Source organism: Neomonachus schauinslandi, chromosome 10, assembly GCF_002201575.2.
Source record: "Neomonachus schauinslandi chromosome 10, ASM220157v2, whole genome shotgun sequence".
Lineage (NCBI taxonomy): Eukaryota > Metazoa > Chordata > Mammalia > Carnivora > Phocidae > Neomonachus > Neomonachus schauinslandi.
In genome coordinates this window covers 39,604,917-39,629,646 of record NC_058412.1, presented here as the reverse complement: position 1 = coordinate 39,629,646, position 24,730 = coordinate 39,604,917, and the positions used below count along the sequence as shown (strand labels likewise).

Genomic DNA, 24,730 nt, shown 5'->3' with positions numbered 1-24,730 from the left:
AGACGTGGTTTGATGGGTTTGAATTAAGATCTCCTTTTCCCAGGCCATATATTTGACTTCATATATTGTATTAATTTGCGAGGGCTGCCATAACACAGGACCCCAGAGTGGGTGGCTGACCCAACAGAAATGTGCTCCCTCCCAGTTCTGGAGCCTGGGAGTCTGAAATCAAGGTGTCAGAGGGTCGGTTCCCTCTGGGGGCTGTGAGGGGAGGCTCTGCTCCGGCCTCTCTCCTTGGCTCTCAGATGACTGTCTTCTCTTCTGTGTCTCTTCACATTGTCTTCTCTCTGTGTGTGTCTGTCCAAATTTCTCCCTTTTGTAAGGACACCAGTCCTATTGGATTGGGGCCCACCCTACTGACTTCATTTTAACTTGATTCCCTCAGTGAAGACCCATCTAAGGTTCCATTCTGAGGTACTGGGCGAGGTGGGGTGAGGACTTCGGCATATCTTTTTGGAGACCTGTACAATTCAGCCTGTAACTATTATCATCCAAGCTTTCTCCCTTAACTACAGCTTTTAATGGGTAGACCCGCGTATTTTTCTTTACACCCTTACATTGCTCAGAGCGCAGAGCTCCGGGGCTGGTTGATTATCAGCATTCAGCACTAACTTGCTGACAGACTGACTTCTGTTCTCCTGGTCCTGGGTACACTTGGAGGATGATGGTTTACGTTCAGGCTCCCCCAGCGATGGGTAGAATTCCTCTAATTTCCTCACAGTGGCAGGAGCTGCCGAGGGCCTGAAAGGAGAGGTGAGCTATGAGGGGCGGGCCTCCCCGGCCCCAGATAAAGGCAAGTCACATGCTGATGTTCCCCCTTGGTTTGAGTGGATGCATTTATTTATTTTATTTTATTTTAAAGATTTTATTTATTTATTTGACACAGAGAGAGAGAGCACAAGCAGAGGGAGCGGCAGGCAGAGGGAGAAGCAGACTCCCCGCTGAGCAGGGAGCCAGATGCGGGACTCGACCCCAGGACCTGGGATCATGACCTGAGCTGAAGGCTCAACCGACTGAGCCACTCAGGCGCCCGAGTGGATGCATTTAGGCTCTGGAGGAGAGGGCTCATGTTGGGCGATGGTGGTTCTTTGGAAGGTGCAGACATTATCATTGGTAACCAGGTTAGGGAGTCGTGACAAGGGTGTGAAGAAGAGGCAGTGTTTCATTCCCGTGGAAGTTCTATGTCAGCTGCTTACTCTAGAGGCCATTCTTCCACGGACAGAATTCAGGGAGGCTCCAAACACTTGGATGGAGAAAAATCACACTTCATTCTCACCAGCTGAAAAATTGCATTTCCTTCAATTATGAATGGAGACAAGAAACCATAGTGACATTAGCAGTACCTGTGACCACCACCAGTAGGAACTGCGGGGATTTTTTTCCAATCTGTTGGAGTCATTGTCGATATTTTTCTAAGTTTCGTTAGCCTCGTCACTGCTTCAGAATTGAGGTGGTTATGAGACTCACGGCTAGGTCTTATTTAATATGTTAATTAAATATTACCACAGCAAAAATTTTTTAAATATTTTGATAACTGCAATTTACCATAATTGGCTTCCTTTGGAATGCTATGGATTTAATTTGTGCATTTAATGCCATTCTGTGGAAGGTCTGCAGGCTTCCCCAGGCTGCCAAGGGGGTGGTGGGGTGGGGGGTGTCTGTGGCATTAAAGAGGTTAAGTAGCTTTGGTTTGTGTTTGTAATAACCACTTCCTGTCCCCATTCGGTGGGTAAATCCTATCAATGGAGATAATTCTAGATCGCAGTCTTGACAATCACTGATTTAGTTGATGTTTATATCCTTTATTTTTGGCTCCTTGGCGCTAAGCCCTGTGTGCATGTGCACTCACATGGACTTGGATTTGTCTTCTTTTTAAAGATGACAAGGATTAGGGAAACATTTTAGAACAAGCCCGGCTTTAAATATGCCCCAGAGTGCTGTTGGGTCCTGCTTGGGAAAGCTGTTCTCTGTCTCTGCCAGTAAGTCTCCTGTGAGTGGGGCTGAGAGGGACTTTTGGCAAAATAACCACCTACTCCTCTCAGAGCCCAGTGCACTGGGACGTGCTCTTCTTGGTCACTCTGGAAATGTGCAAGCCTCACACCAGTGCTTGAGCTGCCCGTGTTGGACCTGAAAGCTGGGCTCACAGAACCAATTCCAGGTGGCCTGGGAAAATGTTGAGGGTGCCAGCTCCCAGGTCCTGGTGGCTGTGAAAATGATTTGATTGTAGATGATTAGGTTTATGGGGGTTTCTGTGGGGTTTTGTTTTTTACTTTCCTTTTGAAATAATTAGACTCACAGGTAGTTGTAAAAATAGCACATAAGAGTCCTGGGATCTCTCCCCCCAAGTTTCCGCCAGTGGAGACATTTTCTATAGCTCAAGATCAAAATCAGGTCATTGACAATGGTATGTTACTGTGACCGCTAACTGGTTTACAGGCCTTATTCAGTTCTCGCCGTTTTTCTCATGCCTTCACTTATGTGTGTTGTTTGTACAGGTCTTGCTGTTTTATCCCATGCATGGGTTTGTGTAACCACTCCCACGATCACAGTACAAAACCGTTTACAGAACGTATTTATAAACTTAGTTGTGAGGCACATAGTGTAGTGAGTTATTACCAGTTTTGTTAATCAAAGCACTGCCCATCTGCCTCGAGGCTGGAGGTATTAATTTGATGTGTCTGCAGGCCTGTGAGCATTTGGACCCCTTGTGTGTGCATCTCCAAGATCCGATCTAGACCTGGACCCCATGCAGCGGCAGTCTTGGGTGGCGGTGGTGCTCGTGATCCATAGGCACGGCATTCTGCGTCCGGGGTTTGGGATCAGGGTGTTTCTCTGAGCTGGAGAGCAGGAGTAAAGCAGGAGAGAGTTGGGGAACAAGGGCAGCATCCAACTCTTGGGGGTCCAGAGCCTCACAGGGGTGAGAGGACAGTTAGGGAATAAGGAGACGCCCTGGCCAGGCCTGGGCAGACCTGGTGGGGGATGTAAGGAAAGGTCATCTTTTGGTGGGCATGGAGGTCCCCGGGGGCCCTGCTTGTCCTTCCCTGCATCCCTGAGTTGACTGTGCTGCTGGGCCTGGCTTTCAGATGCAAGATAGGAATCATAGTTGCTCCACGGCCTTGCTCATCTGAGGTCTGATTACCATGGTACGTAATGGTATAATGGTAGGTACCATTTAGAAATTCCAGGGCACCCTCAAAACTATGGTGGTAACTTTCTCCCAAAGCCATGTGTTGATTGTGTCTTTGGCACCTCTCCGTTTACCAGGACATCTGATTAAGTGGAACACTTCGTTCTCTAACCACGTAGGATAACAGCGCTTACTGTATCTGGGTTTATGGTTTTAGCCATTTGGGGATGCTGGTGCACAATTATCTGTTTTTATTTTTTTGTTGGTGGCTCTTTCCTGTTTCTTTGGTTAAGGTTTTCAGCTAAGTACTTAACCTTTATAGTCAGAGATAACGCTCTGGTCCACACCTGCAGTCACGCACCCCACTGCCCTTTTCTCTTGGCTGAAGCCAGCGACGTGGGGCTGCCGGGTGGTAAGAACTAGTAGCTGGTACACGACCAGCCCCCATAAGCCAGTGCGGGGACGCTAGGCTGAGATACAGAGGGGCACGGGGAAGGATGGTTTGGTTAGGTAGGTCCACCCTAGTCCCTGCAGGGGCTCGTTAACCCAAGTAGATGTGGGGCCGGTGCCGGGGAATTGGGGTGCCTGAGTGCTGCCAAGTATGAGCACCATCCACTGACTGTCTGGGTGTAGACAAGACTTAGGAGCAACAACCCTGGCCCAGGCAGGTTATCAGAGGAAAGCCTCAAATCCATTTGTAAATATACTTAAAAAAAAAATTATTTATTTATTTTAGAAAGAGAGAGAGAGCATGCGTGCACACGAGCAGGAGGGGAAGAGGGTAAGGGAGAGAGAATCTCAAGCAGACCCTGCACTGAGCACGGAGCCCGACTCGGGGCTCGATCCCATGACCCTGAGATCATGACCTGAACCAAAACCAAGAGTCAGACGCTTAACCGACTGCACCACCTAGGTGCCCCTGTGATATGCTTCTTGAAACTAAGCTTGTGGCAGGAGGCCAAGGTTGCCACCATCCCAGGACAGAAATCGAATTGAGCTAACATCCCACCTCCGTTTTCTTCACTCACCTTACCCTGCCCATTCCTATCAGTTCCATCTTCTAAAGACACCGTCACTTTGTGACTTCATTTCTGGGAAAGCGGCTTCACACACCGAGTCTGAACTTCCCCGACTGATTCTCCAGGTCTCTCCCGTCTGACCTCACCCAGTTGGATCAGCCTCACTTCTGACCAGTCCCAAACCCTACCCCTTCCCCACACTTCACGTGCTTCTCCTTCCCTTCCAGATGCCATCCCATGACATTCAGTCCCTTTTCTAACAATATTGGCTTTGATGACCTGAGCTCCAGAGGAGTCTGCTGTCGCATTTCCCCCTATGTACCTCATAGTCCAACACACTTGCTTTGTGTGTTACGTCACTGTATTGCCTTATGACTTCTGTGTTTTTATCCATATATCTATATGTGATGCATGAACAAGCCTATTGTGTTGTTCTCTGGTTGTTTTTGTGCTTAGGCTTTCTCTCTGACTAGGGGAGGGCAGGACCCCCGTGCGATAGTTTTGGTCTGCCCTGGGCACCCAATGCACACCCAGTGTGCATTCTCCATCAGTGCTCGCTGAGTGAGGGATGCAGTCGACTCCCATCATGAAGTGCCAGACGGCTCCAGTCTGGGTCCTTATTCTGTAGGCTCTTCCAAAGCAGACTGGGGTCTGTAACTACAGGCTCCCTGTTTAGTAGTCGTTAGGCTGGAATGCAAGGGGCTGGCAATCAGAATATTTTAGCGAATGGCTCAGTTCTACTTGAGCCTGAGATAGTTAAACTCGCTTTGAGATAACTGAGAGATCGGAATTGAGAAAAAAGAACAATATTTTCTTGTAATTAAAAATTGAGGTAGGGACGCCTGGGTGGCTCAGTTGGTTAAGCATCAGGCTCCTTGCTCAGCCGGGGAGCCCGCTTCTGCCTCTCTCTGCCACCCCCCCTGCTTGTGCTCTCTCTCCAAGTTCTCTCGTCTCTGACAAATAAAGTCTTTAAAAAACAAAAAGTTGAGGTAGCTGAAACCTTTCTGCACACTTGAGCCTGGCAAGGTCTATTTGAAAGGTAAGTATCTCGGAGGGAGGAAGATGAGGTCCCAAGGGCCAACTGTTAGCTAACTCTCGGGGAGGGCTCCCTTAGCCCAGCAAGTGGAGATGCTCTGGACCGCTTTCCCTGCAGTGTGGAGACATGAGCTGGCTCTCCTCTCCTGTGCCGTCTTAGGGTCAGGGCAGAGACCGTGCGTTTCTTAGGTGGGCCTCATTTTCAGAAGCATCAAGCCTGGCATTTTCAACAAAGTGAGCAATCCCTGCCTATAGGAATAAGTCAGTTTGGGCAGGAGGGGGCATGTCCTATGTTTTCATCAAAAGAAAATTGAGCAGTAGAGAAAATAGAGATAAAACGATTTTAAGGAGCAAGTAACCCTGCTCATGGTGTAGAGCACCAAATCACAGGGTGTTCCCGGCTGCCATTACCCTGCTCTGATACAAGCCAGAATTTCCAGTTATATTCAGTAGCTCCTTTTTGGGTCACTTTTGCCCCTGCTTTCCTGCTGCTATTCAAAGACTTCCCTTATTGTAAAGGGCGAGAGTCCTCTCTGATTCTTCTTAACCTCTCTGCTAATTTGAGCAGCTTCTCTCTCATACAAACTTAGGACTGAACATCTCAGGAAAGAAAAACAGGGCCCAGGAAACTCACCCAGAGTGGAGTTTGAAAATTAGTTTTTCCCACCTGCGCAGGAAGCCAGCACCAGTCGGTGTGAAAGGACTCTCTCTTCTCTCCCCTTTAGTCACTCCCAGAGTGGAGCCTCGGCAGGAGAATGGGCAGGCAGCCTGTGGACAGAATTCCCTTGACTTTTCCTGGCTAGGAACATCTTAGGAAAATGCACTCCTTGAAATTTTTTATTTGCACCTGCTGAAAGCATAGCAAGGCAGTGGTTTTTCACACTCTGGAGAAGGATTGTGTAGGATGTGCAGTGGGCGGGGGGATTCTGTTTTAAAATGCAGATTCCTGGACTTCACCCTTGGCTGTTATGATCCAGATAGGCCAGGACTGGGGATCTGTTGTAAGGATTCCTAGGGTGATTCTGACAACAGCCGGGCTTGGAAACCTTGGGGGTGTGTGCTGTTGACTCACTGGGCCCAACAGTGGACTCATGAGAAGTTCTGCCCCTGTCAGGAACCGTCAGAGCTTCTGTTGTGGGTAAATGTTGGGAGTGCCAGGCCTCTCCATATGGTCCGTAAGAAACAGCCATTCTTGTCATTCAAAAATTGTTGATGAACAGCAGTTCCATGTGATAGTCCTAGAAAGACCCATGAAGTGGGGCTGACCTGAGCCGTGGTGGAGTTCTCCTGTCTGCTGGCTTTGCAGCTTTGGCCAAGCCATTTGGCCTTGCCAAGTCTCCATCTTGTCATCTGTAGGAAGGGGACTGTGTATCACCTTTGCCAGATTATTGTAAAGCATGGAGATGACACATGTCGAGTGTCTCTGGTACTCAGTAGCTGCTGTTTTTGTCCTATTGGAATGACCTTCCCCAGCTCCCTCCACCCCACTTCCGGCTCTAAAACATCCTTTGTTACTGCTTGAGTCCTGCTGGCACCTTGCGGAGACCAGTTTCTTAGTCTTCCTCGCTTCTGCATCTTCTCCCGGACCATCCAATGAGATGGACAGTGCTATCCCCCAGGGCCTATTTGAAACGTCTCCTTGGTGTTGCCTCCGGAAGGCAGATTTTAGTCAGGTACCCACCATGAGCTCCCCCCTGATGCTTCACCTCAAGTCACATTCCCCTGTCTGTCCAGCTAAACACACCCGGTAGGGCTGTATGACAGGTACCAGATGGTGATGTTCTGGTAATGAAGAGACGTTCAGGTAATAATGAGGCCTCCCTCACATACTTTGTTCGATCCATACTCCTTGTTCCCAAACCCACTTGGCACTTTCTTGTCTCAGGGCCTCTGTTCTGTGTTCCCTTCACTGAGAACATTGTTCTCCCTAACTGTGTGGCTCTGGTTTAATAGTCGCCTCCTCAGTTCCCTGACCACCTCTTTCAAAACTGCAGTGCCCCTCCCCCAGCCTTCTTTCTCTTCCTCTCCCGCTTTATCTGACTCCATAACACCTACCACCGTTTGGCCTCGTCCACCCTGAACAGTGCCCGGTACATAGTAGGTGCCCAATAAACAATTTTTTTTAAAGATTTTATTTATTCACTCGAGACAGAGAGTGAGAGAGGGAACACAAGCAGAGGGGAGTGGGAGAGGGAGAAGCAGGCTCCACGCTGAGCCAGGAGCCAGACGTGGGGCTCGATCTCAGGACCCTGGGATTATGACCTGAGACAAAGGCAGGCGCTTGACCATCTGAGCCACCCAGGCGCCCCCCCCATAAACAATTTTTAATAAGTAAGTGGCAGCAGGATTTAAAAAGATTCAAATGCGCCTCCTTTTCTCACACAAACCTTGTTTCCAGAGAAAAATTAAGCTCATCACGTCAATCGCCCTTTCAAAAGGAGAATGAAGATAACAAGGTGATCTTCTTGGCACCTTTTCTTGCTCAGTCTCAGCAGAGGGGGCCTCACCCAGGTGCCTGATTGAAACGATCCATTCTGAGCATTGACACAAGCGCCAGCCTGCACTTGCTTGGCCAAGGTGCAGGGGGAGGAGGCGTCCCGACCGCACTCAGGTGTTGGCTCACAGCCTGACAGCACCTGAGGCAGGAGACAGAAACCAAAAAGGGGCATCAGACAGGGATACTAAGAAGCACTTTGGTGAGGGCATTTTCTTTTTATTAGAGTACATGGTGCCCATTGATTGATCATTGAAATAATGACCTTGAATTATTAATAAAGATTAAGTTGAATCAACTGTACCTGTATAGAAAGATAGGGGATTAGCACATGTATTTAGAAGACTCCCATCAAGCCAGTTTTTAAAGGAACAGCTTTATTGAAATATAAATCCCATACCATCAAATTCATCCCTACCGAGTTGGGCAACCATCACCACTAAGTGTAGGACATTTTCATCACCCTTCCTCCTCCTCCCACGCCCCGGCCCTTGGCAACCACTAATCTGCTTTCTTTCTCTGTGTTCTGACATTTCATATAAGTGGGATAATTCAATAAGCAGTCATCATGACTGCCTTCTTTCACTTAGCATAATATCTTCGAGGTTCGTCCGTGTAGTTATATGTTAGCGTTTCATTCCTTTTTATGGCTAGGCCACATTTTGTTTATCCATTCATCCACTGATGAATATTTGGGTTCTTTCTAGTGTTTGGCTACCATTGAGCCATTGTGAAACATAATGAAAGGCTTGATAGGGGAATGGAGCTTCCTGGCTCCTAAAACCGGGGTGGTGTTGCCCCAGATGGGCATAAGGCTCTGCAGTGGTGTAGATATCTCATCCAGCTGGTCGTTGCTACTCTGAAAGTGGACCTTCCCCATTTCTGGTGGCCTTTCAGTGCTGGTGTGCAATACGTGTGATTACCCAAGTGTTCCTGTCCTTTGACCTGTCAGCCAAATCTAAAGTCAGTCACCTCCCCAGGGTCTCTCCATCCTCCACTCTTGCCCCGCTGGTTTCTTCACAGCCTCCTGTTGAGCACCTCCAGCTCTCCCCAGCTTTCGTGTGTGGTCCCTTTCTGGGGCAAAGGATTCTCCCTCAGTGACTTCAGGTCCCTGCCCCGATCCCGGCTGTCCTCCTCAGATGGGGCCAGCTCCTCAGGCCTTTTTGACATTACTGCCTCAAACTGTTACCCATGTTTAACTGTGTGCTTCTCATTTCTCCGTGTGATTATTTTCTTCTTTGATGTTGTTGTCTTGCCTTTCGGCCTCAACCGAGCCATAACTGCAGTGTGGCACAGACAATGTCGTGGACCACCCTTGTCCCCGGGCTCGCCCAGAGCAACTCACAGTGGGCTCTCTGTGAATGCTGCCTGGTTTGGTGTCTAGGAGTTACGAGCCCTTTGCCATGTACCTGGAGAGGTGAAAGGTGTGAATGGAGGCACCTGCTCAGCTGTATAATGGTCTTTGGAGCAGGGATCAGGTTTAAATCATTTCGAATCCTGCTTTAACCTCTCGTTGTTAATTCCTGAAAGTGCATGGCTGAACTAGCGGGAAAGTAACCTGAATTTTGGTCAAAGCTTGAACTATGCATTTTCTTTCTGACCATGTGTATCTGAAGGGATCTTTGCTGATTCTCTCCCGTTCCTATCAGTCACAGACTTGAGTTAGGATTTGCAGTTAGGATTGGGGCGGTGGGGAGTGACTTGAGATAATGAAATCAGGAACAGTGAGGTGGGGCCCCATTCTTACTGGACTTGTCATTCTCTCTTTCCCAATGGATCAGGTAATCTGACATTAGCAGGTAACTTAGTTGAGTTTTTTCACTGCCTCTCAGTGGTCTGTATTCATTGTCAGCTGAGATAATGGTGAGCAGAGAAAGAAGAAAATTAAAATAGGAAGCTGGGAAGGGCAGGAAGAGAAATCTGTAAGCCTGGTAAACAAAAGTTGGCTGTAACATGAGCCAGGATATGACCAGGTACTTCTGACCACCTCAGCGCCAGCCCTCCACGTTTTCGTGTCGGTTGGCCTGTCTCCCTGCCTCACTGTTATCAGGCATGTTTAGGTCAGTCTTCTTTTTTCTTTCTTTCTTATTTGGCTGTTGTACCTGAGGAAAATGGACCAGATGGATCTCTTAGAATCAGAGTTAGAGACTGGAAGGGACAGTGTCAACTTCCTTTCTGATAAAAAATCCAGTAGCTTTTGTAGGAAGCCGTCTCTTCCTCCTGGCTGTGCTGAGAGGCGCTGTCACCCTTTCCCCCTTACGACAAGGGTGCAAAATGGCAATATCTGTTGGGCTTTTTAGGGTGACTGAAAAGGCTGGAGGCAGCCGACCTCAGAGGCGCTGGAGGTAGGGTCTCCCCGATTGCCTCAGGTGTATCCTACCCCATTGTGGGGCCAAGAAGCACCAGCTGGATTGGAAGCTGTGGTGTAGCAGTCTGGGTTTTGAGATCTGGGTCCAAAGCTCCCATCCTCCACTGACTGTGTGCTTACCTGCCTTGCAGCAGTGGTAAGAAGTGATATCTGGAAGCACCTGAGCCCACCAGTTCCTGCAGGAGGCTCATAGCTCAGTACCTCCCTCTCCCACATCTGCATGGTCAGGGGACTCGGGGCTGGGCAGTTTCTTCCCATGGTGGACAGCTTCACTTGTGGGGGGATTTCCTCCTTCTCTCCACCTATTATCTTCTCCATCCCCCCCCCCCCCGCCCCCGGAGTCCTCCACGGTAGGTCTCACTGTCTTCCATATCCTAGGCTGTCAAGCCTTCCTATCTCAGGGTAACTGGTCCTTATGTGGGCTGTGCCCTTCTTACCTTTACACATCCTGGCAAAAATAATGGCTTTCTACAAGTTACATGTTCCAAAGGAAGATCAGTGGGTCCTGGAAACCTGATATGTTAACCATGTATTTTTTTAAAAATTTAAAGTCCTAATCACAGACCTGTACCTCAGAAACAAATAATATATTATATGTTAAAAAAAAAAGATAGTAGGAAGGGAAAAATGAAGGGGGGGAAATCAGAGGGGGAGACGAACCATGAGAGACGATGGACTCTGAAAAACAAACTGAGGGTTCTAGAGGGGAGGGGGGGTGGGGGGATGGGTTAGCTCAGTGATGGGTATTAAGGAGGGCATGTATTGCATGGAGCACTGGGTGTTATATGCAAACAATGAATCATGGAACACTACATCAAAAACGAATGATGTAATGTATGGTGACTAACATAACATAATAAAATTTAAAAAATGCAAAAAAAAAATTTAAAGTCCAAATTCAATATTCACCACATTTTAGAAAAAGGAAAAATGATGATAATCCTGTCACCTAACAAACCTGTTCTCATTTGAGTGTTTCCTTTATCTCTATTCTGATGAGTCCATATTAATAGTTATACTCAGAGTAGGTACACGATTTCCCTGGTTTCTCCACTCACTGCGCAACAATTTGCCCCGCGGTCCTAGGCGTAGCACGACGAAGACCAAAGAACACAAACATCTTGTGGTCACAGTCAGCATCGGGATGACGGCACCTTGCTCTGCGGAACCGATAGAGAATCATTTATTAATTGGTGACACTAACTAGTTCTGACTGGACAGATCAATGATGTCATGGCCCCCTACCCCTGAGAAAAAGCAGGGGACCTGGTGGGGAAGGGAAGAAATCCGCGGGAGGTAGCGCCACATTCTGGTGTCCCAGGAACATCTCCATGTGTAGGACAATGAGCTCTTTAGAGCAGAAAGGAGTAAGTTTTTAAACTGTTTTAATCTTTCTGAAGAAAAAAGAAAACAGTGCCCTTTTTACATACTTTCCAGAATTTCCTGTGTTTCATATTAGCTGGTTACTGTTTTGGCTTCCTTTCATGGTAGTAAACACAGTTTGTTTTGTTTAGCAATTTCCTTCCCCCTCAAATACCATCACTGATCAATCCTGCCTTTGCCTGAGTCATAAATTCATGGGTCTCTTTCCTTCCACCTCTCACCCCTCAATTCACTCCATTTATTGAGCCCCTGCTGTGCACTAAAGATTCCAGAAGGGGCTGTGTTGGGGGGAGAGGGGAGGGTTGGTTGTAGGAAGGCAGTGGGTGCTGGAATCCCAGCATCTAGATGCTTCCACCCACCCTCTCTGAGGGCTCACGCTCTCCAGGCCAGGAACACTGACATTTAATGAGCACTTACTAGATAGTTATTTGTCCATTTTATATAGAGAGAAATCGAGGTCTAGTTGAGTCACTAGAATCAGAGAGTGGCGTGGCCTCAACTAAACCTCTGGCTTAGCTGTGGGTGCCACCAACCTGTTTGAGCTTTGAGAAGCACGGAGACAAGCAGGACTGCATTTTAAAACATGACTGTCTTAGTTGTCTCAAGTTAGGGGTCACAGTGCAGCCTCAGCCAGCCCTGCTGGGTGGGGTGTGGGCCTCCTGACTGCCGCCTGTTGTGGGTGAGGGGAGTTCGGGTGGAAGAGACGGTCAAGAAGAGGGTGCATAGCAGGAGAGAGGGAGGGGCTGTTAACCCAAGATGGGAAAAAGTGGCCACCAGTGGCGGTGGGGCCTCTCAGAGTCCCCTGCTGGGAGAAGTACGGGTCCTGGAAGGTTGAGCTGATGTTAGTCAGACATTTTGGAGCTGCATTCCCTCCAAAGCCCCCCATGTTCTGCAGACATGGTCCTCTTTTGCTCCATAATGGTAATTGCCAATTACCGCCGTGTTAAAATCAATAGAGCCACTTACCTTGAACTCAACCTGATGTTGACCATTCCAATGAAATTAGGAACACCTGGAGTTTTTTCTCTCGGTTGGGCACAGAACAGTTTCTGGTTTTCCTTGGAATGAAACAGAGGTCTAAATGTTGGAGTAGTGGCTCTCGAATGCATCCGATCACCTGCAGGCCTTGTTACACATTGCTGGGCACTGCCCCCAGAGTGTATGATTCTGTAGGTCTGGAGTAGGGCTTTGAGAGGTTGCATTTCTTTTTTCTTTTTTTCTTTTTTTAAAGATTTTATTTGTTTGACACAGAGAGAGAAACAGCAAGAGGGGGAACACAAGCAGGGGGAGTGGGAGGGGGAGAAGCAGGCTTCCCGCCGAGCAGGGAGCCCGATGTGGGGCTCGATGCCAGGACCCTGGGATCATGACCCGAGCCGAAGGCAGACGCTTAACGACTGAGCCACCCAGGTGCCCCGAGAGGTTGCATTTCTAACAAGTTCTCCAGTGAGGATGATGTTGCTGGTCCAGGACTGTACTTTGAGAACCTCTGTACCAGAGCATCTCTCAGATTCGGGCCTTCGTTCCCCTCTTCACCCCATAAAACCAACACCGTGAGTGTGGTAGAGAGCCATTGTCTAAAAGAGGATTTATTTGCTTTGTAGCACAGAGTAGTCCAGAGACTTGGGCTAAGTCCCAGAGCTAAACTGTCCCCTGGCCCTGCCCCCCCTCCCCCCACCCCCACCCCGGGCTGAACCCCTCCCTCACCTGCCACCCAGTGCAGGGATTAGGACAGGGATGAGTGAGCTGCCCTGGTGTGGAGAGGGCCTGGGTGCACTGCTGCTTTCCTCCTTTCATCATATGGAATTTGACAAGCTATGCATTTTCCATAGTAAGTGCATAAAAAAGATTTCTTACCCTTTTTCAAAAGAAAGAAATACAACCTTTCTCTTGAGTCATAACTGTTGTTAGATGCGGAATGAAAAAAAAAAAGCAGTTAATGTTCTTTTCTTCTAAACAAATTCTCTTTCTTTAGTTGTAGAAGACCCCTAGAGTTCATTTTTAATGGTTTCAAGGATGTGGGGGAGTCACACTCTCCTGCTCAGGATGCAGCTCAGCGAGGCCCCGGGCACAGCTCCAAGCCCAAGCGATTGGCCAGGTGGGGCAGAGGGGCACCCGCTGGGGAGAGGGTCAAGAAGACCCCCTTTGGGGCGGGGGAGCAAAGATGTGGGGCTGGGAGTCCGATGTTGAGTCTTGAGGCTTTCGATCTGCAAGGTGCTCTTTTTGGTTAACTTTGGGCCAGCAGTGGGTTAGCCAAGGACCCAGCTGCGTGTTGTGTCTGCCTGCGCGATCCGTGACCATCTCAGCCTCCTATGGCCAGGCCCAGCCCAGCTTGTTATCATCCCCGCTTGAGTGTGCCTTGTAATCGCCATCCTGGCGACTCCTCGGTTCTCCACACTGCATTCCCGCTTGGCCCTCGTACCCATGACTCCCCACCCTCTCGAGGTCACTGTTTCTGTTAATGCCTCTGCCACCACCTTAGGTTGCTCTTGTTTCTCACTGAGACTATTACAGTAGTTCCCAACCAGTCTCCAGTCTATCCCCTTCCCAATCCATCCTTCCTACCGTCGCCATATTGCCATGCTAGCACCTGCTGGGCCCCGGCTGCTCCCCAGACCCTTGACAGTTTCCCATGGCCCATGAGAAAAATTGCATTTTCTTGGCTTCTGAGCTTTCCCATCTGGGCCCATCGTGTCTGGCCAGAACGAGAGCGGGGATGCTTGTGAGGGCCTGGATAGTCACGACAGCTTCTGAAAGGAGTCGTTTGGCAAGCTAATGACTTGCCAGAGGACAGCCTACAGTGAGAGGATTTGCTCTTCTGGCCCCAAGTAGGAAGGGGGAAGAGGATATTGGCGAAGCGGGGAAAGAGGCCATGTCACGGGCAGCAGGAGAAAGCCAGGGAGAAGAGCCCAGTCATAAGGAGCCTGGCTAAGAAAGGCCCCATTCCGTGCAGTCAGCTCTCCCTGGGGATGGCTAAACAGGCCTGGGGAGCTTCCAACGTCTGGTTTTGATGGTGCTTGTTCAGGGCCCCTTGGAGCATTCTGAGATACTAACCCTTAGAAGGGCAGGCCCAGATTGCTGACAGCCAGGTCCACAAGATGAGGTTCCAGAAGGAGTTGGAGCTTGAAAAACTTTGCTGAAGACCATAGATGGGCTTTTTAGTTTCATTCTGAGTAAGTAGAAAGTCGATGTTCCTGATGCCTGGGATCCATGGTATCTTTTTTTTTTTTTTTTTTAAGTTAACTCAGGTTTTTTTGTGTTTTATTTTTTAAATTTTTTTTTGTTTATTTTTTTTAGTAATCTGTACACCCAATGTGGGGCTTAAACTCATGACCCTGAGATCAAGAGCCTCATGCTCTTCTGACTGAGCCAGCCAGGTGCCCTCATAATGTCATTTTGATAGAGAAAATAGGAGCTTCCCAAAGCCTATCTCCCCTCCGTTAAGGAGGGAAAAAGAAAACAACAGAGGGGAATATGGTCTGTGTCTAGGAAGACTGTTGGAGGGGCTATCAGAGTGTTCTCCTGCCCCATCAGAGCACCGGGGCGAGTATTGGGTTGGTGCCATGACTCAGATGTTAAGAGGGAGCTAGAACTACTGGAGCTTGCCAAGGGTGTGGTAAGGGGCAGGTGGTCCTGAGTCTTACCAGAAGAGAAGGCACTTTGCTGAGCTCTGGAGGGAAAGAGAAGAGGGGAGGGGACAGGAGCTGTGCTTCAGACAGCTGAAGGGTGTCACAGGCTGCAAATTCAGCTCTTTAGGTCAGATCTGTCCAAAGGTGAGATAATAACCCAGCATCAATCATAATAAAGCTTATTTTTTTATGGGACACTTTACAGTTCGCAAAGCATTCACATGGAGGGTGGTAGGTCCTCCTTCTCTGGAGGGATTCAAGTCCAGGGAGGGATGTTGTTGAGGGCATTGAGGCCCTCTTGAGAGTTAGATGGATCCAGATGGGTGTTTCCCAAATGTGTATCAGAATTATGCTTTCAAAATATTCAGTATCCTTCCTCTTCCTGTATGTGGCCTGAGGTGATCTCTGCAAATGGTTTGCTATTCACATGACCCAGAAAACCCTGCAAAAATCATGCAAATCAAGGGGTTCAAGTCTTCATGTTCACTTTAAGAATACATGTGAAGCTGCTCAGGCCATCCAGGGTATGCATATCCGAAAAGCCACCAACTCTCTGAAGGATGTCTCTTTGCAGAAGCAGTGTGTGCCATTCGGTCACTGCCGTGGGGGAGCTGGTACCTGTGCCCAGGCCAAACAGTGGGGCTGCACACAGGGCCGGTGGCCCAGGAAAAGTGCTGAAGGTTTACTATGCATGCTTAAGGATGCAGAGAGTAATGCGGAACTTAAGGGTTTAGAGGTAGATTCTCTCTCTGATCATTGAGCACAGCCAGGTGGGCAAAGCCCCTGACATAGGGCAGAGAATTTACAGGGCTCATGGGCGGATTCACGCATATATGAGCTCTCCTCCCTTCCGTGTTGAGGTGATTCTTACTGAACATTGTTCCTAAACCAGGAGAAGAGGTTGCACAGAAGAAAAAGATAACCTGGAAGAAACTGAAGAAACAAAAACTTAGGCCCAGCAGTGAGTTCTGCATAAGATAAATGCAAATAAAAGTAAAAACAGGCCAAAAAAAAATCCGTGTCTTGGGGCTTGCCAAGACCTGCTGAATCAGCATCTGTGGGGGAGGGGCCCAGGAATCTGTATTGGGTTCAGGCAGCTGGTCTGCCCAACATCCCTAGGAGAATGTCCACCATACATGGCAGGGACCCCTGCCTGTCATGTTCGCTACTGGGTCCCTAGGGCCTGCCACACAGTAGGGGCTTGACAAATGTTCGCTGAGTCCATGTGCTGACATTTGCCGACATAATTACCTTGATCTCTCCTGCTGCCGTCCTTGTTGTCTGCAGTGTGGCCATACCAGACTCCTTCCTGCTCTTTAAACACACTGCATGTATTCACTCTGTCCAGTCTTTGCTCACACCACTTCTCAGCCTGGATCACTCTCCGACCTCTTCCGCTACAGAAGTCCCATGTTTCTGTTGCATGCTGACAGTGTGGCAGGGTTTATGCTGGATGTTGCTAACCCTTCAAGCCAGCCCATTACGTGCGCTGCCCACCCCCCCAACAGCTCTTCCCCAACCTTTTCACCTGTGTCCCCACAAAAGAGAGGTCCCTTTGAGTTTCTCTCAGATTGTCACATTTTTTTTTAAAGATTTATTATTTTAAAGATTTTATGTATTTATTTGAGAGAGAGTGAGAGAGAGCAGGTGAGAGAGCACAAGCAGGGGGGAGGGGCAGAGGCAGAGGGAGAGGGAGAAGCAGACTCCCCAATGAGCAGGGAGCCCGATGTGGCGCTCGATCCCAGGACCCATGAGATCATGACCTGAGCTGAAATCACTAGGACGCTTAACCAACTGAGCCTCCCAGGCGCCCCTTGCGACATGCTTGATAGCATCTAGGTTCCCTCCCTGGTCCTTATCAGTAAAAATATTTTTAAGCTCAAAAATCTATGTATATGAATATATATATACACACACACACATATACATACATTTTTTTTCAAAACATAGAAATCTGCAGAATTGAAATGAATGTTTAATTGAGTTTAATGTTTAGATAAATGGCCTCAATATGTATCGTCATCACTTTCACCTTAGTTACTCAGCTCCTACATGAAGGATTTAAAAGGATTGAGCTCCATCCTGCATCATAATCCCGAAGGTTTTTGGATGCTCCTTTATGGAGGATATGGGTTCTGGAGGGTTCTGTGGTCGTGAGCACCCCTTTGCCTTTATCTTTTGGCTCACAAAGGTCTCTCCTCCTTGTCTTTCACATTCTTCAGAGGTTAGTGACCTCCTAAAGTGAGGCTTGAGGAAATGATAACCATAATAAGAGTGAGAGGTGACCTCTCTGGAGCATTCCCTGTGCACCAGGTGCTATCCCAAGTGTCTGTATTTATAACCTCACGTCGTCTTTATAATAGAGACTATTATAGGGGTTAGAGGTTAGTACCCTATCAGCCCTATTAGCCCTCAGAGGTTAGTACCTATCAGCCCTATTAGCCCTGTTTCACAGGTAGGAGACCGAGGTTCTATGAGGTCCTGTGATTTGCCTAGCGCCACGTGGCCAGCAAAGAACAAGTAGCTAGATGGCCTCCTCCCTTGCGGGTCTGAAGCACATGATTCCCAGGCCTGGCTCGAAGGTCCAGCTTGCTCAGGGCTCATGACAGATGTTCACCTTCTGCTGGGATGCAGGATAGCTGCTACTGGACTGGGGCAGTCAACTGTTTCTCCTGATAGAGAGAGAAAAAGGGGAGGCTGGGAGATTCAGGTTTCGTAAATTTCTGAGACAGTCTGCCCTGGGGCGCCCGCCTGGCTTGGGGTTCTTTTAGGGGATTGGGGAAGAGACTTAGAGTAAGGTGAGCAGGGGGTACTTGTGAGAGGGCTGGGTTACCTGGTGAGCAGACCTGCCTAACAGGAGTGGCCAGCATGCTTTGGGGGCAGGGGACATGTGGACAGAATGCATTCCTTGTCTGGTTTGGTGTATGGCCCAAAATGAAGTGTAAGTCAGCCACCTCCTTTAAAAGTGCCCAGGGAACAAATAATAGCCCATGGGAACAAAGAATACGTGATAGGGAGGGAGTTGAGCACAGCAAGAGAATCCGGGGCAGCCTATGAAGCCAAGGAGAAGTCTTCTCTTTTGTAATGGAATAATCATAGAGGAGCCAAAGGCTGGCTGGGAAGAGAGGGAAGGGGACTCTGCTTGGAGGAGAAAGTCTGAGGTCAACATGTGCCCCCAGCAAAGAAAACTGGTCTGCATCTTTTTTTTTTTTTAATTTTTAATTTAGATTCAACTTAGTTAACATACACTGTATTATTAGTTTCAGGAGTAAAATTTAGTGATTCATCAGTTGCAAAGAATACCCAGTGCTCAGTACATCAAGTGCCCTCCTTAGTGCCCATCACCCAGTTACCCCATCCCCCCACCCGCTGGTCTGCATCTTAAATCTAGGTTTATTGGTCCTGTGGTTATATGTACAGTATCATCAGGGCGCACACCTGGGTGCCACTGGTCTCCCCAGTACCTCACTCCTTGAGCACTAAGCAGGCATTTAGTGAGTGTAATGGGTACCCCCACCCTTTTTTTTTTTAAAGATTTTATTTATTTATTTGACAGAGACAGCGAGAGAGGGAACACAAGCAAGGGGGAGTGGGAGAGGGAGAAGCAGGCTTCCCGCCGAGCAGGGAGGCCAATGCGGCTTTGTCTGGTGCTCAGACTTGGGCGGGGGTTGGGGGGGGGACGACAGGGAAGGCATGCAACGTAGCCCCTACCCTCAAGAACTGTCTTTTAATGGGGAGACATAGAACTCTGTGTAACACAGTTAAACCGATTTGGGTGGGCCCGGTGATGTCCGAGGCCACACCGAGAGTCTCAGACATAGAATGCCTAAGGACACAGGAGAAGGAAGCCGTCAGGAAGGACTCGTGGAGGAGGCAGGATGTGAAGCAGACCTTGAGGAGTAGGTGGGATTTCATTTGGAAAGGACAGGCAACGGTGGCAAGGACAGACAAGGCCCTCAGAACTGAACTTGAACGTCACAGGTGGAAAGGTGGACATCCAAGGGTCTCAGGCCAGCCCGGGAGGTCCCTGATCCTGGCCGTCTGTGAATTGGGGCCCAGACTTGGGCTGTGCTGGCCTGGGGTGCCAGGCAGCCTGTGGCAGGCAGGAGGGCCGGAGGGTGGCAGGAATGTGTTAACACCAGCAGCTGGCTGCTATCTGATCCTGGCCTTGCGGTGACTTCCGCTTCCCCCATTGTTAACATACCAACTGGACTGGGAACGAATGAATGAGTGTGTAGAAAGGGTCCCTGTGCGGGCTATCAACAGCCGGGATAAAATAACCCCAGCTCCCTGCTCTCCCGAGAGCCTGCCCTACCAGCATTTGACATTGGGACACCCCAGATGGGAAATGGCCCTCACACGTAGAAGCCCGGTGATTCTTCAGGGTGTTTCTTGTTGGGACAGAATACCTCTTTTACAAAATGACCCCTCAAATGGTTTAGCCAAGACAGGTTAATTTCTGTCTCCAGTGCAAATCTGTAGCACTGCTCTTCCCTCTGGGACTTAGATCTTTCCATCTAAAAGTTCTGTCACCTTTCGGAGCAGTGGTTCCCAACTTTGGGTGTGTATCAGAGTCACCGTGGTAAGGTTGCTGGGGCCCATTCCCACAGAGCCTGCATTTCTAACAAGTCCCACCTGCTGCTGCTGGCCCAGGGACTGCACGTGGAAAGCCGCCGTTCTGGGGCTTCTCTGCTGCCCACCGAAGCCGGTCAGGGGAGGAGGGATGAGAGGGAGCAGAAGTCACAGTGCTCCCATTAACTCCAAGGGAGTCTGAGAAATGTAGTCTTTTTGTGGGCCCAGGAGGAAAATAAAGCGGCATTGTCTTGGCCACAGTTCAAAAGAATCCTGGGGGCACCTGGGTGGCTCAGTTGGTTAAGTGTCTGACTTCAGCTCAGGTCATGATCTCGGGTCCTGGGATCGAGCCCCAGGTTGGGCTCCCTGCTCAGCGGGGAGTCTGCTTCTCCCTCTCCCTCTGCCTGCCGCTCTCCTGCTTGTGCCCTCTCTCTCTCTCTCTCTCTCTCAAATAAATAAATAAATAAATAAATAAAATCTTTTTTAAAAAGCATCCTGATTGCATCCTGCCTGAAATACTAGATTTCAAAAACCATTTCATATGTATGGAGAAAATCAACCAAAATTTGCATTTACTCGTGGCACAAGTGCCTTTCAAGAAGGCAGGACTTAAATGGAGGTCATTATTGAATTTCCAGCTTGTCCCCCCATGTTAGTACAAACCTGAGTTGCTTGAGTCTCAGGTTCCTATGATGGTCTCCCTAGTCCAACTTTTATGTCTCAGGCCTACGGAAGAACGCTGCAAACAGTAGTCAGGTAATTATTGTACACAATGGACTTTGGTTTGGATGTTCCCCGTTCTTTCTCGGTGTCTTCTTCATCTCTGTTGCCTGCTGACTCAGACCTGTATGTACTTGTATACGGCAGGGGGTGTTTTGTAGTCTGAATCTTAACCATGGTGAATAGGCATGTCATTTAGTTCAGACCTGATTTGGGGTAAAATCAGTGGGTGAATCAATGGGTAGTTGTTGTATGCCTGCCTGTGCCTAGCACTCCAGAGGATGCAAGAGGCCACGCCTCAGGCCCTTTTCAGTGGACTTACCTGGGTCTAGAGGCCAAAGCAATCCAAATAATAGAAGTGAGGGCTCAATGAGGACGGCAAGTGTGTTGGCCAGTTGTTGAATGAGAGAGCCCGGCTCAAGGTAGAGAATGTCCCTAATGACTCTGCTGCTCATCCCAGTTCTGGGGCCTCTGGCTTAGTTGTGCGAGCTGCAGTTTCAGCAAGGCTTAGACAAACAGATGACAGCGAGACAGACAGAGGCGTTGGGGCTGGAGAAGGTGGAAGGCGATGGGCCATGTTGGCCACCATGATGTTGTAAAGTCGTGGGAAGGGTTGGGATATAATGAGTGGTTCCAGGGGGAGGACGAGGGGAAGATGAGACCAGAGCGGGAGCTAGACAGAGTGAGGTGGGTCTTTGACTCAAGGGTAGAAGTAGAGCTTTTGAATCGACGAGGCAGTCCGGGAGCACAGAACACTGCTGCCTCGCACAGCCCCAGAACTGTTCACGTGGAGTGTGGCAGAGTCCAGCTTAAGGCCAGGTCTTTGGGAGAGAAATTGGATTAAAAGAAAAATGAAGTGTCTCTGTGGGCTAGAAATCTGGAAGGATCTTTCTATGGAGCGGCTCTTCTGCCAAGCTATAAAGGCCAGGCAGGACCTGGGTGGATAGAATGGGGACAGGATTTCACAACATATACACAATCAAATCATTATGTTGTGCACCTTAAACTTACCCAACGTAATATGTCAATTATATCTCAATGAATCTGGAAAAAAAAAGGAGGGAAAGGCATTCTAGTCAGCAGAGAGACCCTGAGGGTAGAGCACAAAAAAGGACCTGAGGGATGGCCTGAGCTGGCCTTGACAGCCAGGAAGAGGGGCTGGACCAGGCCTGGCTGAGGCAAAGTTATGGAAAGTAGAGTCTAGCTAAGGATTGTGGGATATTCTAGGGGGAAGGTGACCTGAAGGTGATTTTAGAAGTCTGGTGACGAGTGCCCAGATTGGGTGTTGGAGGGGAATGAAGTGACAAGGGGCATAGGTAAGAGCCATCTTGTAGGAAGAAGGTCTTCTAGTCTTTGGTAATTCTGGCATCATGATGGTGATTACAAAGAGGCCTCCTTACAACTCCAGCCCTCAGAGTGTGAAGCTTGGAGGCCAGCTTCCTTATCTGGAAAGCCCAGTGGAGGATGATATCATCGGTCCGCCCTTTCCTGGCCCATCCTTGCTGCGCGTAAGCACAGGCTGCTGCCCTGAATCCTCTCCCAGTGGATGCCCCTGTGCGTGGACTGAGAGGGTGGCCCCACTGATGTCCCCTGTCCCTGGGATGGGGGTGGGCTGGGGCAAGGCAGGCTCTCAGTGACTGTGTTTCCTTCTGTTTGAGTGCCCAGTCCTGTGCTGCTCTACCTGGGCCTGCCCGTGTCAGGAAGTGGGCTTTTGCTGGTTGATTTGGCCCAAGAGCTCTGTTCTGGCCAGGTGTGAGGTCTCTTACGTGAGCCCTCCCTTCTGGTCCTCACAGTGAGGGGAACACTCGTACCGTCTCAGAGAGGTCAAGGGCCTGCCCCAGCGAAGTTGAATGACAGGGCCTGCCTGCGTCTCAGTTCTCTGGCTCCACATCTGGAGCTCGTTCCAGCATTCAGAAACTTTCTTACTCTTGGGTGAAGAATTTCCCGTTCCTGAAGAATGTGACTGCCTAGGCAGGGACTGAGGGACGCCTGGGAAATCAGCTTTAGGGGAGTGTGCGCTAGGAACAAGAAGTGAGGTCATAATAAGCAGCCTGCACTGAGGACCTACTCTGCCAGGCCTGTGTATTGACTCATGAGTCCACGTCACAGTATTTTACAGATGAGGCCGCTGCGGCACAGGAAGGCTGGGTGCGTTGCCCAGTCCCGAGCAGGAGTCAGACGTTAGAGCCCTCACACTTAACCCCGGGGCGGCTCCGGCACCTCACAGAAGCTTGCTTGGCTTGGAGTGGCCTTTGGTCCCAAGACGGTTGTCTGGTCTGTGCTCTCGAGTTTTCTCAGAAGGCTGCCTTCAGTGACGGAATGACTGTGTCCCAGCCCGAGGTGCCACACTGCACTATGACTGTGGCAGCTCATGGCCTGTGGTGGCTCTTTGTGGCTAGCTGGAACATGCTCAGAACTGAGAGGGCCCTCATTGTCTGCTTGGCTCATGTTGGTTAAGGCTCAGCCTCCTAGTCTGTTTGTATGCTCTGCTGCCTCATTTTACCTTGAACGTCATATTCTCTGAGCAGCCTGGCTAGGAGATAAGGGTTGACTTCCCAGTCAGGAGAGAATACCGTGGAAATGTTTCCAAGGCCCCTTCAAAGGGACATGGAAAAGCTGAGAGCTTGCTGCAACCTGCTGTGAGTCCTCCTTGCCCTGGGGGTCACTGTGGAGACTCGATGCCTCCTGTCTGAACACTCTTCCTGCATGCACGGGGAAAACAAGCAATGGTAGCCTGAGATCTCATGGGACCACACTTCCTGGATTTAAAATTTTCATTTCTGTTGTTTCTGTGATGCTTAGACCTCAGATTATATGACACAAATTCATGGTTTGGTAAATAAGATTACGTGACCATATGGCATCCATCGTGCCTTCTGAATTAACATAGGTGAAAATTTTGTTTCTCCAGTTTTAGGGTTAAAAGCTCTTGATTGTTTTTGATTCTTTTGAAGTTGGTGATATGTCCAATGTATCTGTAACTAGGATTCTCCAAGCACATGTCCCCCAAAAGGCATTTGCCTGAGCAATTCCATAAACCATCCATGTAAAAGAAATAATAAACCCAGGAAGGAAGATGCTAGATAGGTAATAAATACATCTTCCATACTGTTATCCTATTTAGAATAGAAATGATTTGTTTTGAGGTAGATTTGTACTGTACTGAGGAAACAGCAACAGCCCCCTATTCTCTTACTCCTATGTACACTCTTCTTTGCATGTAAGTTGGTGCACATCCTGTATGAATGTCTGCTCATGTTGGGTGAATTTAGTTTGGTGAAAACTCATCACCAGCATCACCACCAGCATCACCACCACAATCATCATGATTGTGAATCAGATAGAGATTTTGGAAGAACTGACCTTGGCATTGTTGTCAAGTAGGTGGAACTTGTCAGAAGGTCATCTTTTTCCTCTGACTCCTTTCTAACCTCCTCTTTTCTCCCAAGTATATAGTGCATGTTTTCATTTTATTTCTTTTTAGAGCCTTCTCTTAGCTGTTAGCTGGAGAGTTCTTGAAATTTGATTCACCCCAGGATTGAAAACTCATATCTTATCTCTCCCAAAGGAATTTTCTGGATGAGGCCCTAAGCCAAAGGTATGACTGTCTAATAGTGGAATTTCAGTCATCTGGGACACACCAGAGAAGATGTGTTAAGAGGCTTTTCCTGGTGTCCTGTGAATTACAGAACTTGAATTATCTTCATGTGTCCTTTTTTTCCCCCTAAAAGTGCTATAGTTTTATATTTTACATTTAAGTCTGTGATCCATTTTGAGTTACCTTTTATATAAAGTATGAAATTGAAGTTGATGTCTATGTTATTTGATGTCCAGTGGCTCCAGTACCACTCGTTGAAACGGCTATACGTTCCCCATTGAATTCATTGCACTTCTATCAAAAATCACCTGGGCATGTTTGTGTGGGGCTGACTGTGTGTTCTCTGTTCTGCTCCATCGATGTACATGTTTATCTCTCTACCACTATCATGCGGCCACAATTACTGTAGCTATGTAGTAATCCTTCACATTGGGAGGATAGATTCCTTTATTCTTTTTCAAAATTACTTAGACTCTTTTCGGGCCTTTCTCTTACGTTCACAAAGAAACCTATCCTCCAATGTTCATAGCACCATTACTCAAAATAGCCACAAACTGGAAACTTCCCAGATGTCCTTCAATGATGAATGGTTCAACAAACCGCAGTGCGTCTACACCATGGAACACTACTCAGCAGTAGAAGGGAACGAATGACCAATACATGCAGCAGCAGTGTGGATGGACCTCAGCGAAATGAGGCCATGTAAAACAGCAAATCTCCAAAGCCTACGTACTGCGCTATTCCATTTATATAACATTCTTGAAATAATAAAATTAGAGATAGGAACA

At 48.6% G+C, this 24,730-nt stretch overlaps 1 protein-coding gene and 1 pseudogene across 1 annotated transcript in view; both read left to right on the top strand.

Annotated features, from left to right (window-relative positions):
* TCF7L1 (transcription factor 7 like 1) overlaps positions 1 to 24,730 on the top strand; it is a 151,521-nt gene that overhangs the window by 25,615 nt on the left and 101,176 nt on the right. The window lies entirely within an intron of this gene.
* On the top strand, positions 15,464 to 16,033 carry LOC123326002 (annotated as a pseudogene).